At 40.6% G+C, this 24,944-nt stretch overlaps 1 long non-coding RNA gene across 1 annotated transcript in view; it reads left to right on the plus strand.

Annotated features, from left to right (window-relative positions):
- Positions 1-8,863: 8,863 nt before the first annotated feature.
- Positions 8,864-24,944, plus strand: part of LOC137626492 (uncharacterized) — a 70,389-nt gene continuing 54,308 nt past the window's right edge. Inside the window, exon 1 of the long non-coding RNA XR_011041041.1 lies at positions 8,864-8,946. This is a non-coding gene — a long non-coding RNA (uncharacterized lncRNA). The remainder of the gene's footprint in view (positions 8,947-24,944) is intronic.

A 24,944-nucleotide genomic window follows, 5' to 3' on the forward strand; every position in this document is an offset into this window, starting at 1 on the left:
TTCTTCTTCTTCTTCTTCTTTTTACGGGTTTGGTGGCCCAAACAGGAAAATTCGACAGAAAACCTTTACCGATGGTGGGGAAAAAAAACGCCATCTCATTACCGCTCGATATTTCACAATAAACACCGTCATGCCTTGCGGTAGTTATAGAATTATGTACGCAGTTGCGGTACCTATGGAATCCGGTACGCAGTAACTGTCTCCTAGTACGGTCTATGTGAAATATAGCTATGTATAACTGTATATCTTCTGAGTCCAGTGTACGGAGTAGATTGAAGAACTTCAAAAGTTTAAATTTGTAACATGTTTTTTTTAGTTTATTTATGAAAGAACTGTTTTAATGTTGTTACTGTTCTTAAAATATCTTATTTTAATTGCTCATTTCTCCTCATATAGTTTGTTTATTTCTTTATTTCCTTTCCTCACTGGGCTATTTTTCCCTGTTGGGACCCCTGGGCTTATAACATCCTGCTTTTCCAACTAGGGTTGAAACTTAGCTGGTGAAAATAATAATAATGTTTCCTTCTTCACTGGTCTATTTTTTCTTGTTGGGCCCCCTGGGCCTTATAGCACCCTGCCTTTCCAACTAGGTTTGTAACTTAGCTGGTAAAAATAATAATAATGTTTCCTTTCTTCACTGGGCTATTTTTTCTTGTTGGAGCCCTTGGTCTTATAACATCCTGCTTTTCCAACTAGGTTTGTAACTTAGCTGATAAAAATAATAATAATGTTTCCTTTCTTCACTGGGCTATTTTTCCTTGTTGGACCCCCTGGGTTTATAACATCCTGCTTTTCCAACTAGGTTTGTAGCTTAGCTGGTAAAAATAATAATAATGTTTCCTTTCTTCACTGGGCTATTTTTTCTTGTTGGGCTCCCTGGGCTTATAACATCCTGCTTTTCCAACTAGGGTTGTAGCTTAGCTGGTAAAAATAATAATGTTTCCTTTCTTCACTGGGCTATTTTTCCCTGCTGGGACCCCTGGGCTTATAGCACCCTGCTTTTCCAACTAGGTTTGTAGCTTAGCTAGTAGTAATAATAATAATAATAATAATAATAATAATAATACACTCTATCACTGTAGGCTGGTCAACCCATTTCAATTTCGAAAAACTAGTTTTACCTCTTAAATGAATGGCCACTCCGGACCCAACGCTGGCCAAATGGCATACATTCCATTCACCCACCCATACATAAGGTAAAAAAAACCATGGCTATCAACTGAAGTAAGGTCAAGTTAGTTTTTCAATAGCAGGTATCTGTCGAAGCCTTAGATTCTGGACAAAAATAAACACGACAGTTTTTCTCTGAAGATCTCTTTCTAAAAACTATATAAATCACTACCTTTGGCCCATAGATCTGTAGAATGATGTAAGATTACTGTAGCGAGGGGTTGATAAGCTACAGAAAATTATAAACTTCCACGTAGATGAATTATAGCCAAATTATAATCGAAAAGTCTCTGAGCGCCAGAACGTCTGTACTGAAAGTGACCATCTGTTAAGTGAGCTGAACTTACAGTGACCTTCATGCTACTTCCGAAAAAATGGCCAGAGATTCTGCTGATGGCGTTCGTATGATTGGCCTTGGCTTTAGTGAGGTTTATCAATCAACTTTTTTAACTAGTAGGATATATTGAAACCGGATCATAGGGTTGAACCTTGATCTCCTAATTGAGCCTTGGTTCCCGAATCAAGCCTAAGTCTTCCAATCAAACCCGGGTCTTCGATTCGAACCCGAGTTTCTGAATCGAACCCCTAAGCTCCTCTCCACTCAGGCTGCGACCCACAGCAGTCATCTAATTATCATAATTCAACATAGACCCTGGAATTCCTTCTCCTATTGATAATTCCTTTGCCTCGTTAGTTCCTTTAATTTCTATAACCTCACCATCCTTGAGAGATAAGGCTCGGGGGTTTAGGGGAGCCTATAGATCTACCTACTGAGTCATCAGCAGCCATTGCCTGGCCCTCCCCGGTCCTAGCTTGGGTGGAGATGGAGACTTGGTGCTGATCATATGTATATATGTTCAGTCTATAGGGCATTGCCCTGCTCGCTAGGGCAATGTTACTGTCCATTGCCTCTGCCATTCATGAGCGGCCTTTAAAACTTTAAACACAAGAAGTTTGACATTTTATCGGAGATAATCTGTGATAGATAGATAGATAGATAGATAATTGGGTTCTATTTTATGTAATTTTTAGTTAGATAAACTATAGAAGGATTATATATTTTTATATATTTCAACTGGGTTCCAACTCTGTCTATCTCTGGGGTAAAATTATATAGATTTTTCTATTCAATAATTTTCTTCATTATCATTATTATTATTAATTGCTAAGCTACAACCCTACTTGGAAAAGCAGGATGCCATAAGCCAAGGGGACTACAACAGGGAAAATAGCCCAGTGAGGAAAGGAAACAAGAAAAGCAATCAATATTTTTTCATATTTTCAATATTTGCTTATAAGAAGCTCTCTCTCTCTCTCTCTCTCTCTCTCTCAATAGCTTCGTACATGCAATGGTCTCTCTCTCTCTCTCTCTCTCTCTCAATAGCTCCGTACATGCAATGCTCTCTCTCTCTCTCTCTCTCTCTCTCTCTCTCTCTCAACAACTTCGATAATGCAACGGTGCTCTCTCTCTCTCTCTCTCTCTCTCTCTCTCTTAATAGCTTCGTACATGCAAATGGTCTCTCTCTCTCTCTCTCTCTCTCTCTCTCTCAATAGCTTCGTACATGCAATGGACTCTCTCTCTCTCTCTCTCTCTCTCTCTCTCTCAATAGCTTCGTACATGCAATGGTCTCTCTCTCTCTCTCTCTCTCTCTCTCTCTCAATAGCTTCGTACATGCAATGGTCTCTCTCTCTCTCTCTCTCTCTCTCTCTCAATAGCTTCGTACATGCAATGGTCTCTCTCTCTCTCTCTCTCTCTCTCTCTCATTAGCTTCGTACATGCAATGGTCTCTCTCTCTCTCTCTCTCTCTCTCTCAATAGCTTCGTACATGCAATGGTCTCTCTCTCTCTCTCTCTCTCTCTCTCTCAATAGCTTCGTACATGCAATGGTCTCTCTCTCTCTCTCTCTCTCTCTCTCTCTCTCAATAGCTTCGTACATGCAATGGTCTCTCTCTCTCTCTCTCTCTCTCTCTCTCTCTCATCAATAGCTTCGTACATGCAATTGGTCTCTCCTCACTCTCTCTCTCTCTCTCTCTCTCTCTCTCAATAGCTTCGTAACGCAATGGTGTGTTTCTCTCTCTCTCTCTCTCTCTCTCTCTCTCCTCTCTCATTCAAACTCAGAAAAGCAATTATCACAGATAGGGAGATATTAAAGGACAACTTTGACGTATAGGAATACAGTTTGTCAACTTTCTGTGTTCCAAGAATCTGGGTTGATTCTATATGATTTTTTCCCTTCTTTATTTCTTCTTATATATCACCTACATCTGTTGGAGTTTGAAAAGTACAGAGTATTATGTATAGATCTGTTTGTTGGCTTTCTGTAGTTTATTTCTTATTCATTTTTTTTAATCTTGCTTATTTATGCATTTTTCTGTGATTAGAAAATGGTTTTCTTATTTAAATTTTTCTGTTTTGCATTTTTTCTTAATGACTTAAAATATGTATATTTTCAATTTTGATAATTTTCTCTCTTTTTTATTTTTTTTTTCAGTGACTCAAAAATAGTTTCTTGTTATTTTTGTCTTTCTAAATGACTGAAAATATATAGTTTTAATTTCTTATTATTTTTTGCATTTTTTCTGAGATATAAAAAATGGTTATCTTACTTCCGTTTCGTTATTTTTTTTTTTTTTGCATTTTTTTAATATCTGAAATATATACATTTATTTTTTATTACCTTTTGTATTTTTTTCTGTGAATTTAAATTTTTTTTTCATTTAAATCTTGATGTTTTTTGCATTTTTTTTAAATAAAAATTTATATTTTTTATATTTTGATTATTTTGTTTATATTTTTTCTATGATTTAAAAATTCTTCTCTTATTTAAATCTCATTACTTTTTGCCTTTTCTTAATGACTTAAAATAGATATTATTTAAATTTTGATTATTTTTTGGATTTTTTTTCATCTAGAAAATTTATTTATTCATACAAACTTCAAACAGGTTTTGATCTGGTAGATTATATTGTAAGACTCTCTCTCTCTCTCTCTCTCTCTCTCTCTCTCTCTATCCTCAAACAGTCACAGGTTTTGTTCTGGTAAATTTACATTGTAAGTCTCTCTCTCTCTCTCTCTCTCTCTCTCTCTCTCTCTCTCTCTCTCTTTCCAAACCTCAAAAAGTCACAGGTTTTGTTCTGGTAAATTACATTGTAAAATTCTCTCTCTCTCTCTCTCTCCTCTCTCTCTCTCTCTCTCTCAAAAAAGTCACAGGTTTTGTTCTGGTAAAATACATTGTAAAATTCTCTCTCTCTCTCTCTCTCTCTCTCTCTCTCTCTCTCTCAAAAAGTCACAGGTTTTGTTCTGGTAAATTACATTGTAAAATTCTCTCTCTCTCTCTCTCTCTCTCTCTCTCTCTCTCTCAAACCTCAAAAAAGTCACAGGTTTTGTTCTGGTAAATTTACATTAAAAGTATCTCTCTCTCTCTCTCTCTCTCTCTCTCTCTCTCTCTCTCTCTCAAACCTCAAAAAAGTCAAAGGTTTTGTTCTGGTAAATTTTACATTAAAAGTATCTCTCTCTCTCTTTCCTCTCTCTCTCTCTCTCTCTCATCCTCTCTCTCTCTCTCTCAAACCTCAAAAAGTCACAGGTTTTGTTCTGGTAAATTTACATTAAAAGTATCTCTCTCTCTCTCTCTCTCTCTCTCTCTCTCTCTCTCTCAAACCTCAAAAAAGTCACAGGTTTTGTTCTGGTAAATTACATTGTAAAAACTCTCTCTCTCTCTCTCTCTCTCTCTCTCTCTCTCTCAAACCTGAAAAAAGTCACAGGTTTTGTTCTGGTAAATTACATTGTAAGTCTCTCTCACTCTCTCTCTCTCTCTCTCTCTCTCTCTCTCTTTAAAAAAGTCATAGGTTTTGTTCTAGTAAATTTACATTGAAAGTCTCTCTCTCTCTCTCTCTCCTCTCTCTCTCTCTGTCAAACAAACCTAAAAAAGTCACAGGTTTTGTTCTGGTAAATTTACATTGAAAGTCTCTCTCCTCTCTCTCCTCTCTCTCTCTCTCTCTCTCTCCGGAAGAGGAAATTGCAAGCATACCGTGAACAGGAAGGTGAGTACCCTCCCTATCTTTATCAGTCCTAAAATTTCAGCTCAATAAAAACCTCTTTTTTAACCATAGAATTTATAGCATATGATATCTCCCTTAATCTACATAGGCCCGGTGTGAGACATTTGTAGGTGATAGCAGTAAGGACATAGCCCAGTGCTATCTCGTCCTTGTGTGGACCACTGGTCTTTTAAGTGGATGTGAGGTACATATCACGTGTTATTATTATTATTATTATTATTATTATTATTAGTTGTTGTTGTTGTTTGTTGTTGTTGTTGTTGTTGTTGTTGTTGTTTTTGTTGTTATTATATTATTATTATTATTATATTATTATTATTATTATTGTTGTTGTTGTTGTTATTATTATTATTATTTATTATTATTATTATTATTATTATCTATTATTATTGTTGTTGTTGTTGTTTCTATTATTATCATCATTATTATTATTATTATTATTATTGTTGTTGTTGTTGTTGTTATTATTATATTATTATTATCATTATTATTATTATTATTATTATTGTTGTTGTTGTTATTATTATTATTATTATTATTATTATTATTATTATGATTATTATTATTATTATTATTATTATCATTATTATTATTATTATTATTATTGGCAATGAGAATACATTTTTAGTGAATTGTCTTAAAACATGAAAAAATTCTTGTAAGAATAATATCAATAATTAATTTATGACTGAATTAACTTGTAAAACATAATCATATGATAGATTATCTTCTGAAAATGTTAATAATAACCTCTTGCTCTGAAACATGCAATGAAACATAAAAAATAGTCCTATGTTGCAATAAAAACTCTAGATTTGTTGAAACAAAATCATTATTTACTAAAACTTAAGGCATTTTGAGTAAAAGAAATACAAGAAAAACTATTAAGATATAATAAATAATCAGTTAAAATACCATTATTTGATTTAGAAATATAAAATTCAAAGAAAGTATTTGTAAGAAAAGTATTGTGGTATTTTTATGTGTTCCTGAAAATTGACAAATGTCATGAACGATTTCCTAAATGTCAAAGTTTATACAATTTTTTTTTATCGTAACGATCATCTTACAATAAATAAAAGTTAAGAATTTATATATCTGGGTCCCTCTATTTATCAATGATGGTAAATATAATATTACTCAGGGTTTTACACCTTTTTTATCCATTAAAAGAATTTAAAGAATTCAGCTTAAAAGGAGAGCCGGTAGAAAGGTCCTATTTCTTTAGAACTACTGTTCATTGTTTGGGTTCAAACCTCAAACTTTTTCCACTTCGAAAATTTCATCTTTTTTTACTTTATAGGCCTATTTTATAGGCTTAAATGACTATAAACTAATTCATTTTGGTTTTATAAAGTGTCTTTTATAAGTATGAATCGCTATATATCAAGATAACTTTAGTTACTTAAAGTAAAGTGAAGTTTCCGAGGCAATGGTAAGTATCGTGTGTGAAGCAACAGCGTGTACTTAAGTTATTTCATTATTACTAATTTAAGTGGCTATTAAAGTAACAGTAACTGACGCTGTTACTCTCAATATTATACTTATAATCTACTTATAATCATACCTACCCAAACCCCTCTCCACCCAAGCCGTGCGCTCTAAGAAAAAAAAATGGGGTTAGCCAGCACCTATAGGAGCTATAGTCCATTTCTTTTAGCGATGCATATTTGCACCGACTCGCAGCGGTGCCCTTTTAGCTCGGAAAAGCTTCCTGATCGCTGATTGGTTAGATTTATCTCGTCCAACCAATCAGCGATCCGGAAACTTTTCCGAGCTAAAAGGGCACCGCTGCGAGTCGGTGCAAATATGCATCGCTAAAAGAAATGGACTATAGATGTTTTACTTTTTCGCACGGCGGAGCAAAAACCATTAGATTTCTAAAAGATATCCTCATTCTTAGATGGTTTAACGGATTTTTGGTTAATTTGTAGTTAAAATGAAGGTCAAATTCAGTGAAAGAACATTATTTACTACAGGAAAAAAAAATTTTTGTTCAAAATGTTCTGTCCCTAACTATAATTTTACCAACATTGTTAATGTTTGCCTGAAATAGAACATGAAGCTAATTTTACGATCTAAGAAAGTTACCCTGCCGAGAGTGAAGCAACCCCAGGGTTGAGCCTTAGCCTTAGGGTAAGCTACAAATATGCCTTTTTAATGGGGGCTTAAACATGCCAGTTGATAATTAAGTTTTATTTGCAGTGGAAATGTCTCATTCTCGAAGAAATCGGACGTTTGATTGTTATTTCTTAGATAATTAAGTTGTTATTTGCAGTGAAAATAAAGTGTCATTTCCAAAGAAAGCGGGCATTTTTCTATAGGAAACACCTGCATTTTAGTAGAAAATCTTTTTCCGTCCGTAAATATAATAAAACCACAATGTTTGGGGTGGGTTTATGATGAAGGCCATGCTCTATAACTTCCTTATTTTCAAACCCTATTACCCATAAGGTAAGTGGGTAAGGACATGGCTTGTAGGTTAGGTCTATAATAAAACCACAATGTTTGGGGTGGGTGTATGATGACAGCCATGCTTCAAACATCCTTATTTTCAACCGTATTATCTGTTAGGTAAGTGGCTGAGGACACAGCTTTGTAGTTAGGTTAGGTGGGGAAGTTTAGGTTAGCTGGCGTTCCATGCACGTTCTCCTGTCCGTCGTTATACATACAAGGGTCCCCAACATTTTCCCGATAGGTAAAATAGATTTCACAAGCAATCAGAAATTCCCATTAAACTACATTCACCCCGTATATTAAATCCTGGAAAACCTTCATTGGTTGACTGCCATTGAAGGATGCTAAATTGACATTAGGATGTCTTGACACAAATTAATCCATACTACACATTCGATATTTCCCTGTGGTGCAGACACTCTGAATTTGATAACATTGCAAAGGATTCAAATAATTTTGAAGCCCTTAAAAGATCGTACCAATTAAAAACCAGAAATACCAGACGCAAAAGGGATGAGAACTTTGTCTAGACAGCCATTTTCATCCAACTTCATAATGACAGATGAAAATGAGGAACCTTGCTGGTACAGTGGTAATACGTTCGCCTAGCATTCGTGTGGCAGTAGATCGATTCCAGCCCAGAACCGGGAATTTATGCTGCTTACGGGGAGAATACTACAGTCTTTGGGCACCCCAGTGGCAGGTTGGGCTTGCCCGGCTAACGTTTTGGTGCGCATCTCTTCAGATGATACTGAAACAGAAACCAGGCACCTGGGTCTTTACCGGAGTTTTGAGGAAATCAGTCTTTAAGGGGATAAGCCGAACCTTAGATCCTCGGACAATTTTTATAAATTCACTTCCTCAGGTGATATCAAATAGTAACAGTTAATGTTCTGATATGGAATTTAGTTTATTATATATTTTAGTATGATTAACATTAAGGAGACTGTTTATAAGTATTTGCTGTCACTTGATTAATCATTATTCATATATATCTGCAATACCGTTTTCATGGTTAACTAGGCATTCAGAAATCTATGTGAATATTGCAGTATATTTTCATAAATCTTATTTTTCAGAGTTAAGTATCGAAGAACAACAAATTGAGACCCTGTTTCGTGATGGGAGCTAAAGGCGTCATGATCACCTGTCAAAGAAAAGGTATGGATAAGACACCTACTGCTTTTTGGCGCAGGTCCCAACGACAATCTCCTTTGAAGCGCCCTAGATGAAATCTCATTTTGATAAGTCCCTTCATAGAGTATGTATACAGTTTTTATCAATCAAGTTTCTTTATTATGGTTAGAATAATCTAAGAAAAATCACTATGGTTTGCCATACTGTGCAATTTTCAGGATGATTATGTAGTTCATTTGTGAATTCTTTAAATACTGTATAATTCGTAAGTATTTTTCAGTAGTATGTTCTATTTGAATCACAAAAAGTAACTTGTATAACATATACAAAATCATTACATTGATCTGTATCTTTTATTTAAGCAACTTTTTAGAAACAATTGCTTCAGGTGTTATAAAATACTGTAGTTTTCAATATTAAACTTAGCCGGTGATCATATAAGCTGCAACTCTGTTGCTCGACAGAAAAACCTACGGTCAAAATACGCCAGCGATCGCTATGCAGGTGGGGGTGTACATCAACAGCGCCATCTGTCGAGCAGGTACTTAGTACTCCAAGTAAACAAAGAACCAATTTTCTCTCTGTCGGGGTACCGGCAAGACCTACTAATACGCTGTTACTAACTGGATTTGTTTTCACAACTATTTGGTGAAGTACACTATTCTAGTTTTGAGCTTTCGCTATGCAGGTGTTTTATCTTCATCTCAAAACTTGAACTCGTTTTGGATAGATTTAATTAGGGTGACAAAGAGAGTATGGACTCTCTTTCACTTTTAAATGGCCGACCCTTCCCTTAGACGGAAGTGTGTTTAGGTTTTTAGTAATTTTACTTAACACGTTATAGATCTATATATTTTATATCTCTCCGCCTTTATTAGGCCTCTTCGATTAACTTTCCATTTATTATAAACTTATAAAGATAATTTTTATGTTTTGTTTATATGCGACCTTTCCTGATAGTAGGCGGTCCTAACTTGGAACCAAAGTTAATCAACGTTGAGCCCGTTATATCGTATTTAGCCTTTAAAGAATTTAAAACTTTTTAAATTTAATGTTTTATGAAAGAATTTCTTTGATAGTCTTCGTACTGTTTTCAAAGATGAACTAACGTTTAGTTTTTTATGCTACGCAGTTGTTGACGTTCAGGACGTTCAACATGCGCTCTATCGTTACGATAGAGAGAGAGTGTATCACGGTTTCACTTTGCAGTAAGAGTAAATCGATTCTGACGTTTTGTTCATTCTTTCTTAGCTTAAATGTTTTAAATTCTAATTTAAAGGAACTTTTTATTTGGAAAACCTTTCAGTTTTTTCCTTTAGTCAAATAACATGTTTTTTTGACGATATAGGTGCGAAATCAATAGAGAAAGAGAGAGAGAGATAGAGACGGAGGGAGAGAGAGGAGAGAAAACGTTCCGTTCAAGCGGGTAACGTTTTTCTCGTGTTACTCTCGTCCCTAGTCGCTGTACGGGGAAGAAGGTAAAACGTTTCTAGGGTTTTATTCTTGTCCCCAGGCTATGTGCGGTGAGAGATTGTAAACGTAGTTTATTTGAACTAGTGTTTAGTCTCTTTCCCAGCCACTGATTTTTTTTTTATCTTTATATATGTTTTCTGTTTTTTGCTAGTATTAATGAGCTGCATTATACGACTGATTTCGCAATTACTACCTTTTAATGAGGGTAGAATTGCGTGTTTCAGGTAGAAATCAGTAAAAGTTTCGATTTCAGTGAAATAAGTGCAAAACAGAAAATCGAAGTGATAAAGTGATATGCGCAAAGTGTTACAGTGTTGCGTCCGAGGGTTCGTCTGTTCGTGCCTGTCGTTCACCTAGTCCGGGACCTCTTGCAAGCTCCCAAGCCCAGGGGAGAAGTAATGTCGAACGACTTATGGGTTCGTCAGGCCTTGATCAACGAACAGACGTTTCCCTCCGTGGTTTCGGGCGTATCTACCCAAGATCGCCCCACCCACACAAAGACGAGAGAGCCCATTTATTTCTCGTCTGCGGAAGAGGTTTCTCGTAAGAAACCATGGACCAAGGTCTCGCAGCTTATTAAGCGCAAGTCGGTCCCTTCCGCGCAAGTCCAACGGCCCAGTTGTAGCCACTGGGTCAGTTCGGACTCGCTGCAGTCTTCCGACGACTGCTCACCTCCTAAGAGAGGCAAAGCGGTACCGCATCAGGCAGTCACACCGTCTGTTGCCGCACCTGTTCCTGTAGACCCTAAGTGGTCTTTGCTGCAGACCATGCAGTCTCAGTTAACGTCATTGATGCGGGACTTTCGTGCGGAGAAGGTTGACACTGCACCAACCTCTAGCCTACAACCAACACGGTTGTGCATCCTGTGGACGCTGAGGCGACCTTCTGCCGCACTCCAGCTGAGAGAGTCCCGCCACCCATGCGTTCCAGTGTACCCTGCCAGCCGCATGTTGACGTTCAGTAACGCACGGAACCTTCCGTTGACGTTCGCGAGGTACAACAACAGTCTAAGTTGTTTTGTTTTGACGCGGTGCGTCAACCTCCGCATTCTAGAGTTGTTTTGACTGCTCAGTATAGACAGTCAAAGCAGTCTCGAGTGAACACTGTATGTCCTCACGCACTTGTTGTGGTTGACAGTTCAGTTGTTGACAGTTCACAGACTGTCAAGCAGTTACATGACGTTGCCTTCTGGTCTGCTACTAATGCACCAGTGAGAGACTCACTGAGATAACCTAGCTTTTATCGGACAAGGTTCCTGTAGATGAGAAAGTGCTGTTCTCCCTCCTACTGATATTCCCTTGAGGACTCTGTCATTTGGAGAGGAGCCTTAAGCTGCTTAGCCTCCTATGGACTTTAATTAAATCATGATGATTTTTTAAGGATCTTCGTCCGGATCTTGTAACTGCTGCTCCTCGTTCGCCTAAACGTCAGAACTTACACTAGGCCTAGCTACTTCGAAGCCGTTGTTTTTAAGCTAGTGCTCTCTCGCTCTCCTAGAGAGCATTACGTTGGCTAGGCGACTGGTTTTTGCACCAGGAGGAGTTTTAGGGATACAGCCTTTGATTTCCCTTCTTTTAAACTGGCTTATAGAGCGAGAGTCTGATAGGACACGAGAGAAGTTCTCGGCTTGGGAGTTCATGCCTCTGCCCAAATAGACTTCTCAATTCTGGTAGACTCGCCCTGGCGCCTAGCCAGGAGACGCTCCAAGTTGTTTACAGGTCAACTTCTCAACTTTTGTCGAGCCTTTGAAGTTTTGCTGTACTATTATGTCACACATAACAAGGCTTTCAGGGATGGTAAATGGTTCCGCCTCAGTCGCTAACCCCGTCTGTTGCCACACCTGCTCCCGTAGACCCTAAATGGGCTTTGCTGCAAGACATGCAGTCCCAGCTTACGTGCTTGATAGAGGACTTAAATGCGGAGAAGAACCTTCTGGCCAACAACCTTCCAACCGGTTGGTTGTGCGCCCTGTTGACGCTGAGGTAACCTACTCGCGTCTGCCAGTTGAGGTGGTTCCTCCTTCTGGCCAACAACCTTCCAACCGGTCAGTTGTGCGCCCTGTTGACGCTGAGGTAACCTACTCGCGTCTGCCAGTTGAGGTGGTTCCTCCACCGATGCGACCCAGTGTGGGTTGCCAGTCGCACGTTGACGTTTAGCGACGCTCGGAGGTGGTTGTTGACGTTCAGGACGTTCAACAACCAGCAGAGGTGACTTGTTGTGACGCAGTGCGTCAACCTCAGCAACCCGGTAGGGTGTTGACTGCACAACCCAGACAGTCTAGACAGTTTCGGGTTGACACTGTACTTCCTCACGCACCCATGGTTGTTGACAGTTCACAGACTGTGCAGCAGTTCCATGATATTGCGTCCGGCTCCGTCTCGCATCCACCAGTGCGACCGGATTCAGCGAGTCAGACGTTGCCCACTCCGTTGCCGTTTCCTCATCAGTTTCGGATGAGGAACCCTCTGATGAGGACGTTGCTGAACAAGACGATCAGCCCCCAGCCCTGCTATCCATCCAGAAGATGCTGAAGAAGGAACGCTGCCCAGTCAGGCTGTGGATGAGTCTGGTAGGGACACTGTCATCCGTGGATCAATTTGTGTCACTAGGAAGACTACACCTCCGTCCTCTTCTATACCATCTAGCTTTTCACTGGAAAAAGGACAAGACGCTAGAAGCGGTCTCGATCCCGGTTTTTCCGGAAAGATAAAGTCTTGTCTGACTTGGTGAAAGGACTATATCAACCTTAGAGAGGGTCTTCCCCTGACTGTTCAGACTCTCAACCACGTTCTCTTCTCGGACGCATCGGACGTAGGCTGGGGTGCGACATTAGACGGTAGGGAATGCTCGGGATTATGGAACTCGAGTCAAAGGACAATGCATTTCAACTGCAAGGAGCTACTGGCAGTACGTCCGACCTGGAAAAGCTTCAGGTCTCTCCTTCAAGGCAAAGTGGTGGAGGTGAACTCGGACAACACCACGGCTTTGGCGTACATCTCCAAGCAAGGAGGGACCTACTCTCTGACATTGTACGAGATCGCAAGGGACCTCCTCACCTGGTCAAAAGGTCTAGACATATCACTAGTAACGAGGTTCATCCAAGGCAACTTGAATGTCATGGCAGATTGTCTCAGTCGGAAGGGACAAATAATTCCAACAGAATGGACCCTCCACAAGGATGAATGCAAGAGACTTTGGGCCACCTGGGGCCAGCCAACCATAGATCTCTTCGCAACCTCGATGACCAAGAGGCTCCCAATATTTTGCTCACCAATCCCGGACCCAGCAGCAGTTCATATAGATGCCTTTCTACTAGATTGGTCACATCTAGATCTATATGCATTCCCTCCGTTCAAGATTGTCAACAAGGTACTGCAGAAGTTCGCCTCTCACGAAGGGACAAGGTTGACGCTAGTTGCTTCCCTCTGGCCCGCGAGAGAATGGTTCACCGAGGTACTTCGATGGCTAGTAGACGTTCCCAGAACACTTCCCCTAAGGGTGGACCTCCTACGTCAGCCACGCGTAAAGAAGGTACACCAAGGCCTCCACGCTCTTCGTCTGACTGCCTTCAGACTATCGAAAGACTCGAGAGCTAGAGGCTTTTCGAAGGAGGCAGCCAGAGCGATTGCTAGAGCAAGGAGAACATCCACCCTTAGAGTCTACCAATCGAAGTGGGAAATCTTCCGAAACTGGTGCAAGTCAGTATCCGTATCCTCGACCAGTACCTCTGTAACTCAAATAGCTGACTTCCTCTTATATCTGAGGAAAGAACGATCTCTTTCAGCTCCCACTATCAAGGGTTACAGAAGCATGTTGGCATCAGTCTTCCGTCACAGAGGCTTAGATCTTTCCAACAATAAAGATCTACAGGACCTCCTTAAGTCTTTTGAGACCACGAAGGAGCGTCGTTTGGTTACACCTGGTTGGAATTTAGACGTGGTACTAAGATTCCTTATGTCAGACAGGTTCGAACCGCTACAATCAGCCTCCCTGAAAGATCTCACCTTAAAGACTCTTTTCCTGGTATGCTTAGCCACAGCTAAAAGAGTCAGTGAGATTCATGCCTTCAGCAAGAACATCGGATTCTCATCCGAAACGGCTACATGTTCTACAACTTGGTTTTCTAGCCAAACCCGAGCTGCCTTCTCGGCCTTGGCCAATATCGTTCGATATTCCAAACTTATCGTATGGTTGGAAATGAACTAGAAAGAGTCTTATGTCCTGTAAGAGCTCTTAAGTTCTATTTAAAAACCTTTACGAGGCCCGTCTGAAGCTTTATGGTGTTCAGTTAAGAATCCATCTTTGCCTATGTCAAAGAATGCTTTATCCTATTTTATCAGACTGTTAATACGAGAAGCTCATTCCCATCTGAATGAGGAAGACCAAGCTTTACTGAAGGTAAGGACACACGAAGTTAGAGCTGTCGCAACTTCCGTGGCCTTTAAACAAAATAGATCTCTGCAAAGTATAATCGACACAACCTATTGGAAAAGCAAATCAGTGTTCGCGTCTTTTTATCTTAAGAATGTCCAGTCTCTTTACGAGAACTGCTACACTCTGGGACCATTCGTAGCAACGAGTGCAGTAGTGGGTGAGGGCTCAACTACTACAATTCCCTAATTCCATAACCTTTTTAATCTTTCTCTTGAAATGTTTTATTATTGTTTTTGGGTTGTCCGGAAGGCTAAGAAGCCTTTCGCATCCTACTTGATTTGGCGGGTGGTCAAAGTCATTTCTTGAGAAGCGCCTAGATTAGAGGTTTTGATGAGGTCCTGTTGTATGGGTTGCAACCCTTGATACTTCAGATCCTAGGGGTCGCTCAGCATCCTAAGAGGATCGCGAGGCTCCGTAAGGAAGACGTACTTAAAAAGGCAGAGTAATTGTTCAAGTCGACTTCCTTACCAGGTACTTATTTATTTTATGTTTGTTATTTTGAATAACTGCTAAAATGAAATACAAAATACTTAGCTCATAATAATGTAAACATGTAATGCTGGTCTCTACCCACCCCCCTGGGTGTGAATCAGCTTATATGATTACCGGCTAAGTTTAATATTGAAAAATGTTATTTTTATTAATAAAATAAATTTTTGAATATACTTACCCGGTGATCATATATTAAAGGACCCTCCCTTCCTCCCCAATAGAGACCCAGTGGACCGAGGAGAAAATTGATTCTTTGTTTACTTGGAGTACTAAGTACCTGCTCGACAGATGGCGCTGTTGATGTACACCCCCACCTGCATAGCGATCGCTGGCGTATTTTGACCGTAGGTTTTTCTGTCGAGCAACAGAGTTGCAGCTTATATGATCACCGGGTAAGTATATTCAAAAATTTATTTTATTAATAAAAATAACATTTTAGAGAGACGTTGCGGCCAATTTTCAGTCCCCGATTCCATTTGCCAGAAGAAATTTGTTTGTAGATATTAGAGAAGTTGGACAGTCATAAGTGGGTTAGAGATATTGGGATCCTTTTGACAAGTAAATGACCAAAATCTGTACAGCCGGTACTTCAAGTCGATCCCTCCCAGTCAAAGGTTGTCTCACTCTTCATGGTTTGGCTGTCAGTTGTCGCATACCCTGCCAGCTTTCTATGTAATGACCTCATTAGAGATAATGAAGTGTTTAGTTAAGCTACACAATGTAGATGTATAGGTTGAACATAATTTTGTAGGAATGAAAAAGTAAAGTTATGAATTGCTTGTCACATATATAACCAAACTTAAGGTGTCAAACTCCAGGAGCTCATAGTCCGAAGCAGACAGAAACTGCTATAACACTGGACTGGAATTCAGGCGATGTTGTTCATAGTCAGTCAGAATTTACAGTACTGTACTTCAGTGCCTGGAAGAAACGTAGAACGGTCATGAAAACGTAAAGGAAAACAGAGAGGAAATCTTGGACCCAACTGCAAAAAAAAGCCAGGTTCAGGTTGGGAGTTGCTAGACGTAGTCCTACACTGGGTAGATTTAATAAGTTTCGAGTCATCATAATTTGTTTTTTTCAATATTAATCTTACCCGATGATCATGTAGCTGTCAACTCTGTTGCCCGACAGAAATCTACGGTCGGGATACGCCAGCGATCGCTATACAGGTGGGGGTGTACACAACAGCGCCATCTGTGAGCAGGTACTCAAGTACTTCTTGTCAACAAGAACTCAATTTTACTTCTTGTCAACAAGAACTCAATTTTTCCTCTGTCGTGCCACCGGCTAGACCTACTTGGATACGCTGTTGATTCTGGAGTTATTGTTCACGATTTAGTGATGTATTTGCTCTAGAGTTTAGCCTTCGCTATTCAGGAAGCTTTATCATTAGCTTAGCAAGCTTTTGGAATTAATTTGATTTAATTATGGTGACGAAGAGAGTATGGACTCTCTTTCACTTTTAAATGGCCGACCCTTCCCTTAGACGGAAGTGTTGGTGTCGAAGAGAGTATAGACTCTCTTTCACTTTTTTTGACCCACCCTTCCCTTAGACGGAAGTGTGTTTAGGTTTTTGGTAATTTTGCTTAACAAAGTTATAGATTTAATATCTCTCCGCCTTTTATAGGCCTCTTCGATTAACTTTCCATTTATTATAAACTTATAAAAATTAATTTTTCTGTTTGTTTATATGCGACCTTTCCTAATAGTAGGCGGTCCTTACTTGGAACCTAAGTTAATTAACATTGAGCCCGTCATATCGTTTTTCCTGTTAAGAATTTATGCTATTTTAATTTTAATGTTTTTGAAAGAATTTCTTTGATAGTCTCGTACTGTTTTCAAAGTTGAACTAACGTTTTGTTTAGTCTCCGCAGTTGTTGACGTTCAGAACGTTCAACTTGCGCTCTATCGTTACGATAGAGAGAGAGTATTTCACGGTTTCACGTTGCAGTAAGAGTAAACCGATTCTAGCGTTTCGTTCATTCTTTCTTAGCTTAAATGGTTTTAATTCTAATAAAGGAACTTTTTATTTGGGAAACCTTTCAGTTTTTTTCCTTTAACAAATAATATGTTTTAACGATATATATAATTGGGCTCATCTCTCAGGTTCTAAGTCAAGAGAGAGAGAGAGAGAGATAGAGACGGAGGGAGAGAGAGGAGGATAAACGTTTCGTTCAAGCGGGTAACGTTGTTCTCGTTTTTTGCTCTTCTCCCTAGTCGCTATAGGGGAAGAAGGTAAAACGTTTCTAGAGTTTTATTCTTGTTCCCAGGCTTTATGCGGTGAGAGATTTTAAACGTAGTTTATTTGATCTAGTGTTTAGTCTCTTTTCCAGCCACTGAATTCTTTATCTTTAATTATGTTTTTCTGTTACATTGTAATACTGTTTTCGCAATTACTACCTTTTAATGAAGGATAGGGTTGCGTGTTTCAGGTACAAACCACTTAAAGTTTCGAGTTCAGTGAAATAAGTGCAAACAGAAAATCAAAAGTGATAAAGTGATATGCGCAAAGTGTTACAGTGTTGCGTTCGAGGGTTCGTCTGTTCGTGCCAGTTGTTCACCTAGTCCGATACCTCTTACAAGCTCCCAAGCCCAGGGGAGAAGTAATGTCGAAGGACTTATGGGTTCCACAGGCCTTGATCGACGAACAGACGTTTCCCTCTGTGGTTTCGGGTGTATCTACACACGTTGCCGACGTGATCACCCCACCCACACAAAGACGAGAGAGCCCATTTATTCCTCGTCTGCGGAAGAGGTTTCTCGCAGAAACCATGGACCAAATCTTGCAGCTTTTAAGTGCAAGTCGGTCCCTTCCGCGCAAGTCCAACGGCCTAGGTGTAGCCACTGGGTCAGTTCGGACTCGCTGCAGTACGACAACTGCACACCTCCCAAGAGAGGCAAGGTGGTACCGCAACAGGCAGTAACTCCGTCTGTTGCCGCACCAGCTGTTTTAGACCCTCAGTCACAACGGACAGTAGCTCCGTTTGTTGTTGTCTTTCATAGACCCTAGTGGTCCATGCTGCAGACTATACAGTCTCAGCTTGCTCCTTCATGCAGGAGTATCATGCTGGAAGGTTGACAATGCACCTGTTAACCTACAACCCGCCGAGGTTGTGCGCTCAGCAGATACTGCGGCTGCCTGCTCCCACCCTCCACCTGTGAGAGCTCCACCACCGATGCGCAGTCCACCCTGCCAGACGCATGTTCTTGCTGCACCATCTGCTAACATGCGTGAGCTACCGCATCAGCAGTGGGAAGGTTCTGTAGAGCTGCCGGGTTCCAGCACTATGCGGCATTCTCCGCAGCCCATGCAGCATGCTCTGCATACCTTACAGCATGCTCCGCATACCATGCAGCATGCTCTGCATACCTTACAGCATGCTCCGCATACCATGCAGCATAAGCCGCATACCTTACAGCATGCTCCGCATACCATACCGCATGCTCCTCAACCCACCGCAGCCCCTCCCACGCACCAGCACTCTGCTTTTGTTGTTGCCAGCTCCCTCAACTCCCACACACAGAGCACTCCGTTGCCGTGCGTGAGCTACCACAAGCTGCCGTGTTTTGACACGGTGTGTCAGCCTCCGCAACACACTGTGGTTACCGCCACTCGCCAGCAGCAAACTAGTCAGTCAGGAGTTGAGGCTTCCCCACACAACTTTGGTTGTTGCCAACTCACAAACTGTCATACAGTTACATGTCGTTGCCTTCTGGTCTGCTACTTATACACCAGTGCTGTATGTCCTCACGCTCCTGTTGTGGTTGACAGTTCAGTTTTTGACAGTTCACAGACTGTTAAGCAGTTTCATAACGTTGCCTTCTGGTCTGCTGCTTTTGCACCAGTGAAACCCTCACTGAGACAACCTAGCTTTTCTCGGATATGGTTCCTGTAGATGAGAAAGTGCTGTTCTCCCTCCTTCTGATATTCCCTTGAGGACTCTGTCATTTGGAGAGGAGCCTTAAGCTGCTTAGCCTCCTATGGACTTTTATTTAAGCATAACATGCTTCCAGGGAGGGTAATGGTTCCGCTTCAGTCGCTAACCCCGTCTGTTGCCACACCTGCTCCCATAGACCTTGGGCTTTGTTGCAAGACATGCAGTCCAAGCTTAGTCCTTGATAGAGGATTTTTTACGGAGAAGAACCTTCTGGCCAACGACCTTCCTGCCGGTTGGTTGTACGCCCTGTTGACGCTGAGGTATCCTACTCACGTCCGCCAGTTGAGATGGTTCCTCCACCGGTGCGACCCAGTGTGGGTTGCCAGTCGCACGTTGATGTTATGCTACTCTCGGAGGTGGTTGTGGACGTTCAGTGTGTCACTGGGAAGACGTTCAACAACCAGCAGAGGTGACTTGTTGTGACGCAGTGCGGCAACCTCAGCAACCCGATAAGGGGTTGTCTGTACTACCCAGACAGTCTAGACAGTTTCGGGTTGTCGCTGTACTTCCTTGCTTCCCCATGGTTGACAGTTCACAGACTGTGCAGCAGTACCATGATCTTGTGTCCGGCTCCGTCACGCATCCACCAGTGCGACCGGATTCAACGAGTCAGACGTTGCCCACTCCGTTGCCGTTTCCTCATCAGTTTCGGATGAGGAACCCTCTGATGAGGACATGGCTGAACAAGAAGATCAATCCCCAGCCCTGCTATCCATCCAGAAGATGCTGAAGAAGGAATACGGCCCTGTCAGGCTGTGGATGAGTCTGGTTAGGACACTGTCATCCGTGGTGCATTTGGTGTCACTTGGAAGACTACACCTCCGTCCTCTTCGGTTTCATCTAGCTCTTCACTGGAAAAGGACAAGACGCTAGAAGCGGTCTCGATCCCGGTTTCCGGAAGATAAGTCTGGTCTAACCTGAGGAAAGGACTTTATCAACCTTTTATAGGGTCTTCCCCTGACTGTTCAGACTCCCAACCACGTTCTCTTCTCAGACGCATCGGACGTAGGCTGGGGTGCGACCTTAGGCGGTAGGGAATGCTCGGGATTATGGAACTCGCGTCAAAGGACAATGCATTTTAACTGCAAAAAGCTTCTGGCAGTAAGTCTGACCTGGAAAAGCTTCAGGTCTCTCCTTCAAGACAAAGTAATGGAGGTCAACACGGACAACTCCCTGCTTTGACGTTCATCTCCTAGCAAGGAGGGACCTACTCTCTGACATGGTGCGAGTTCGCTAGTGACCTCCTCTCCTGTTCAACAGGTCTAGACTTTTCACTAGTAACAAATTTCTTCCAAGGCAACTTGAATGTCTTAGCAGTTTGTATCAGTAGGAAGGGACAATAATTCCAACATATTGGACCCTCCACAGAGATGTATGCAAGAGACTTTGGGTCACCTGGGGCCATCCAACCATAGATCTCTTCGCAACCTCGATGTCCAAGAGGCTCTCAACAGACCCAGCAGTGGTTCTTTTAGATGCCTTTCTACTAGATTAGTCTCATCTAGATCTATATGCATTCCCTCCGTTCTAGTTTGTCAACAAGGTACTGCAGAAGTTCGCCTCTCACGTTGGGACAAAGTTGACACTAGTTGCTTCCATCTGGCCCGCGAGAGAATAACTTACCGAGGTACTTCGATGGCTAGTAGACGTTCCCAGAACTCTTCCCCTAAGGGTGGACCTGCTACGTCTGCCACGCGTAAGAAGGTACTCCAAGGCCTCCACGCTCTTCGTCTCACTGCCTTCAGAGTATCGAAAGACTCTCGAGAACTAGAGGTTTTTTCGAAGGAGGCAACCAGAGCGATTGTTAGAGCAAGGAGAACATCCACCCTTAGAGTCTACCAATCGAAGTGGGGAATCTTCCTAAACTGGTGCAAGTCAGTATCCGTATCCTCGACCAGTACCTCTGTAACTCAAATAGCTGACTTCCTCTTATCTGAGAAAAGAGCGATCTCTTTCAGCTCCCACTTTCAAGGGTTACAGAAGCATGTTGGCATCAGTCTTCCGTCACAGAGGCTTAGATCTTTTTAACAATAAAGATCTACAGGACCTCCTTAAGTCTTTTGAGACCACGAAGGAGCGTCGTTTGGTTACACCTGGTTGGAATTTAGACGTGGTTCTAAGATTCCTTATGTTAGACAGGTTCGAACCACTTCAATCAGCCTCCCTGAAAGATCTCACCTTTAAGACTCTTTTCCTGATATGCTTTACCAGCTAAAAGAGTCAGTGAGATTCATGCCTTCAGCAAGAACATCGGATTTTCATCCGAAACGGCTACATGTTCTACATCTTGGTTTTCTAGCCAAACACGAGCTGCCTTCTCGGCCTTGACCAATATCGTTCGTTATTCCAAACTTATCGATATGGTTGGAAAGGAACTAGAAAGAGTATTATGTCCTGTAGAGCTCTTAAGTTCTATTTTAAAAACCTTTATGAGGCCCGTCTGAAGCTTTATGGTGTTCAGTTAAGAATTCATCTTTGCCTATGTCAGAGAATTCTTTATCCTATTATTTTCAGACTGTTAATACGAGAAGCTCATTCCCTTCTGAATGAGGAAGACCAAGCTTGGCTGAAGGTAAGGACACACGAAGTTAGAGCTATCACAACTTCCGTGACCTTTTAATAAAATAGATCTCTGCAAAATATTTTCGACGCAACCTTTTGGAAAAGCTAATCAGTGTTCGCGTCTTTTATCTTTAGAATGTCCAGTCTCTTTAAGAGAACTGCTACACTCTGGGACCATTCGTAGCAACGAGTGCAGTAGTGGTGGGGGCTCCACCACTACAATTCCCTAATTCCAGAACCTTTTTAATCTTTCTCTTGAAATATTTCTGGGTTGTCCGGAAGGCTAAGAAGCCTTCCGCATCCTGGTTGATTTGGCGGGTGGTCAAATTCTTTCTTGAGAAGCGCCTAGATTAGAGGTTGTGATGAGGTCCTTTAGTATGGGTTGCAGCCCTTAATACTTCAGCACCTAGGAGTCACTCAGCATCCTAAGAGGATCGCTAGGCTCAGTAAGGAAGACGTACTTAAAAGGCAGAGTAATGGTTCAAGTCGACTTCCTTACCAGGTACTTATTTATTTTATGTTTGTTATTTTGAATAACGGCTAAAATAAGATACGGGATACTTAGCTTCTTTGTTAACATTTATGCTGGTCTCCACCCACCACCCTGGGTGTGAATCAGCTACATGATCATCGGGTAAGATTAATATTGAAAAATGTTATTTTCATTAGTAAAATAAATTTTTGAATATACTTACCCGATGATCATGAATTTAAGGACCCGCCCTTCCTCCCCATAGAGAACCAGTGGACCGAGGAGAAAATTGAGTTCTTGTTGACAAGAAGTACTTGAGTACCTGCTCACAGATGGCGCTGTTGTGTACACCCCCACCTGTATAGCGATCGCTGGCGTATCCCGACCGTAGATTTCTGTCGGGCAACAGAGTTGACAGCTACATGATCATCGGGTAAGTATATTCAAAAATTTATTTTACTAATGAAAATAACATTTTGACAATCATAATTTTTGAGAGATAATACTCTTCGAATGTGCATTTTTTCATTGACTTAATTTTCGAGGAAAGTGTTTTTCTCTGCAACATCCTTTTCTGGCCCCGTTGTGTTGCTGTCTCGTATCGCTTCTCTTCTTACTTATTCAATCAGTGGCTGTGAGTCCGATTGTTCTTTGGTGAAGTAGTTTGAATACCAGTACTGTATTACTCAATGAGTAATTTTCCTAACCCTTTCCATTGACACTAACAGTGACAAAAGACTTAACCTATAGTCCATTTCTTTTAGCGATGCATATTTGCACCGACTCGCGGCGGTGCCCTTTTAGCTCGGAAAAGTTTCCTGATCGCTGATTGGTTAGAATTATCTTGTCCAACCAATCAGCGATCCGGAAACTTTTCCGAGCTAAAAGGGCACTGCCGCGAGTCGGTGCAAATATGCATTGCTAAAAGAAATGGAATATAGTGTGACGTATTTCTTTACTTACTTTACTGTACTTTCATGGCTTCTTTTCCGGTCCCATACGGCAGGAGAACCCTACTCTCTACGGGACCTCCGCTGTCGTTTTACTTTGTTCGTTCAGAGTATTTATCGTTTCAGATCACGTATTGTTCATTTACTGTCAAATCATCACTGTTGTATGATTTTTTGTATAAGAAAGTCTTCAGTTTCCTCTTGAAAGCCTTCATGTCTTCAATCATTCGAATGTTTCGTGGGAGCTTATTATATTGTCTCAGGGCCGCATATTTAAAGGCTCTAGAGCCTAAAGTAGACATGGTATCTAGGTTCCAACAGTTTGAAGCCATCTGTAACTATTCTCGCATCGACACGATTTGTTGGCTGCGCAATTTGTAGCAATTCTCTTAAGTATTTTGGACCCCCTGTTCTGATAACTTGGTGGGTTATTGTACATATTTTAAATTCAATTCTCGCTTTAATCGGCAGCCAGTGTAAATCGATTAGTATAGGGGTTATCCTTTCTCTAGGTGGGACACCTTTTATCAGTCTTGCTCCTCTGTTTATTACTTTTGGTAAATTGTAGTAGATAGAGTTGCAGTAGTCAATCCTGGTAATAACACAGTTTATCAAAAGTTTCTTTACAGAATTTCCTCAAGTACCATAGGATACTTGCCGCTAATCTTGAAGGAAAGTGCTATGGTTTTTCAAACCTGGAAATAACTCTTTTGACTAGATGTAGTGATATTAGCAAAAGCAGATGGTTTTAACCGGTAAAACATGAATTCGAAAATAAATTTATGCTGCCTTTTAGTCGTACCTATGAAAAAAAATTTTGATTTAGTTATTGAATTATTTCCTTTATTTGGTTTTGATTGATTATTATTTTACTTATTTTATTGCCAATTATCTCTTTGAGTTTACTTTATTATATTTTTAGTGGATTTATTAGAAATGGGTGAGAATCAAATGAGAGACTTTGATATATGATTAATATTGTACTTGCTTTCTAGGGAAGAAATTCATAGCTTTGCTCTTCTATATACACTCGTACAGTATTGATAAAGTTCTGAATTTAAACTTATGTAGTGAGAGACTTTTTGCTCTACAAACTTACGTAATGAGAGACTTTTTGCTCGTACAGTATTGATAAAGTTCTGAATTTAAACTTGCGTAATGAGAGACTTCTTGCTCTACAAACTTGTGTAATGAGAGACTTTTTGCTCGTACAGTATTGTTAAAGTTCTGAATTTAAACTTGCGTAATGAGAGACTTTTTGCTCTACAAACTTGTGTAATGAGAGACTTTTTGCTCGTACAGTATTGTTAAAGTTCTGAATTTAAACTTGCGTAATGAGAGACTTTTTGCTCTACAAACTTGTGTAATGAGAGACTTTTTGCTCGTACAGTATTGATAAAGTTCTGAATTTAAACCTGCGTAATGAGAGACTTCTTGCTCGTACAGTGTTGGTAAAGTTCTGAATTTAAACTTGCGTAATGAGAGACTTCTTGCTCGTACAGTGTTGGTAAAGTTCCGAATTTAAACTTGCTTAATGAGAGACTTCTTGCTCGTACAGTGTTGGTAAAGTTCCGAATTTAAACTTGCGGAATGAGAGACTTCTTGCTCGTACAGTGTTGGTAAAGTTCCGAATTTAAACTTGCGGAATGAGAGACTTCTTGCTCGTACAGTGTTGGTAAAGTTCCGAATTTAAACTTGCGGAATGAGAGACTTCTTGCTCGTACAGTGTTGGTAAAGTTCCGAATTTAAACTTACGTAATGAGAGACCTTTTGCTCGTACAGTTCCGAATCTAAACTT

This window comes from Palaemon carinicauda, chromosome 34 (genome assembly GCF_036898095.1).
Source record: "Palaemon carinicauda isolate YSFRI2023 chromosome 34, ASM3689809v2, whole genome shotgun sequence".
Classification (NCBI taxonomy): Eukaryota; Metazoa; Arthropoda; class Malacostraca; order Decapoda; family Palaemonidae; genus Palaemon; species Palaemon carinicauda.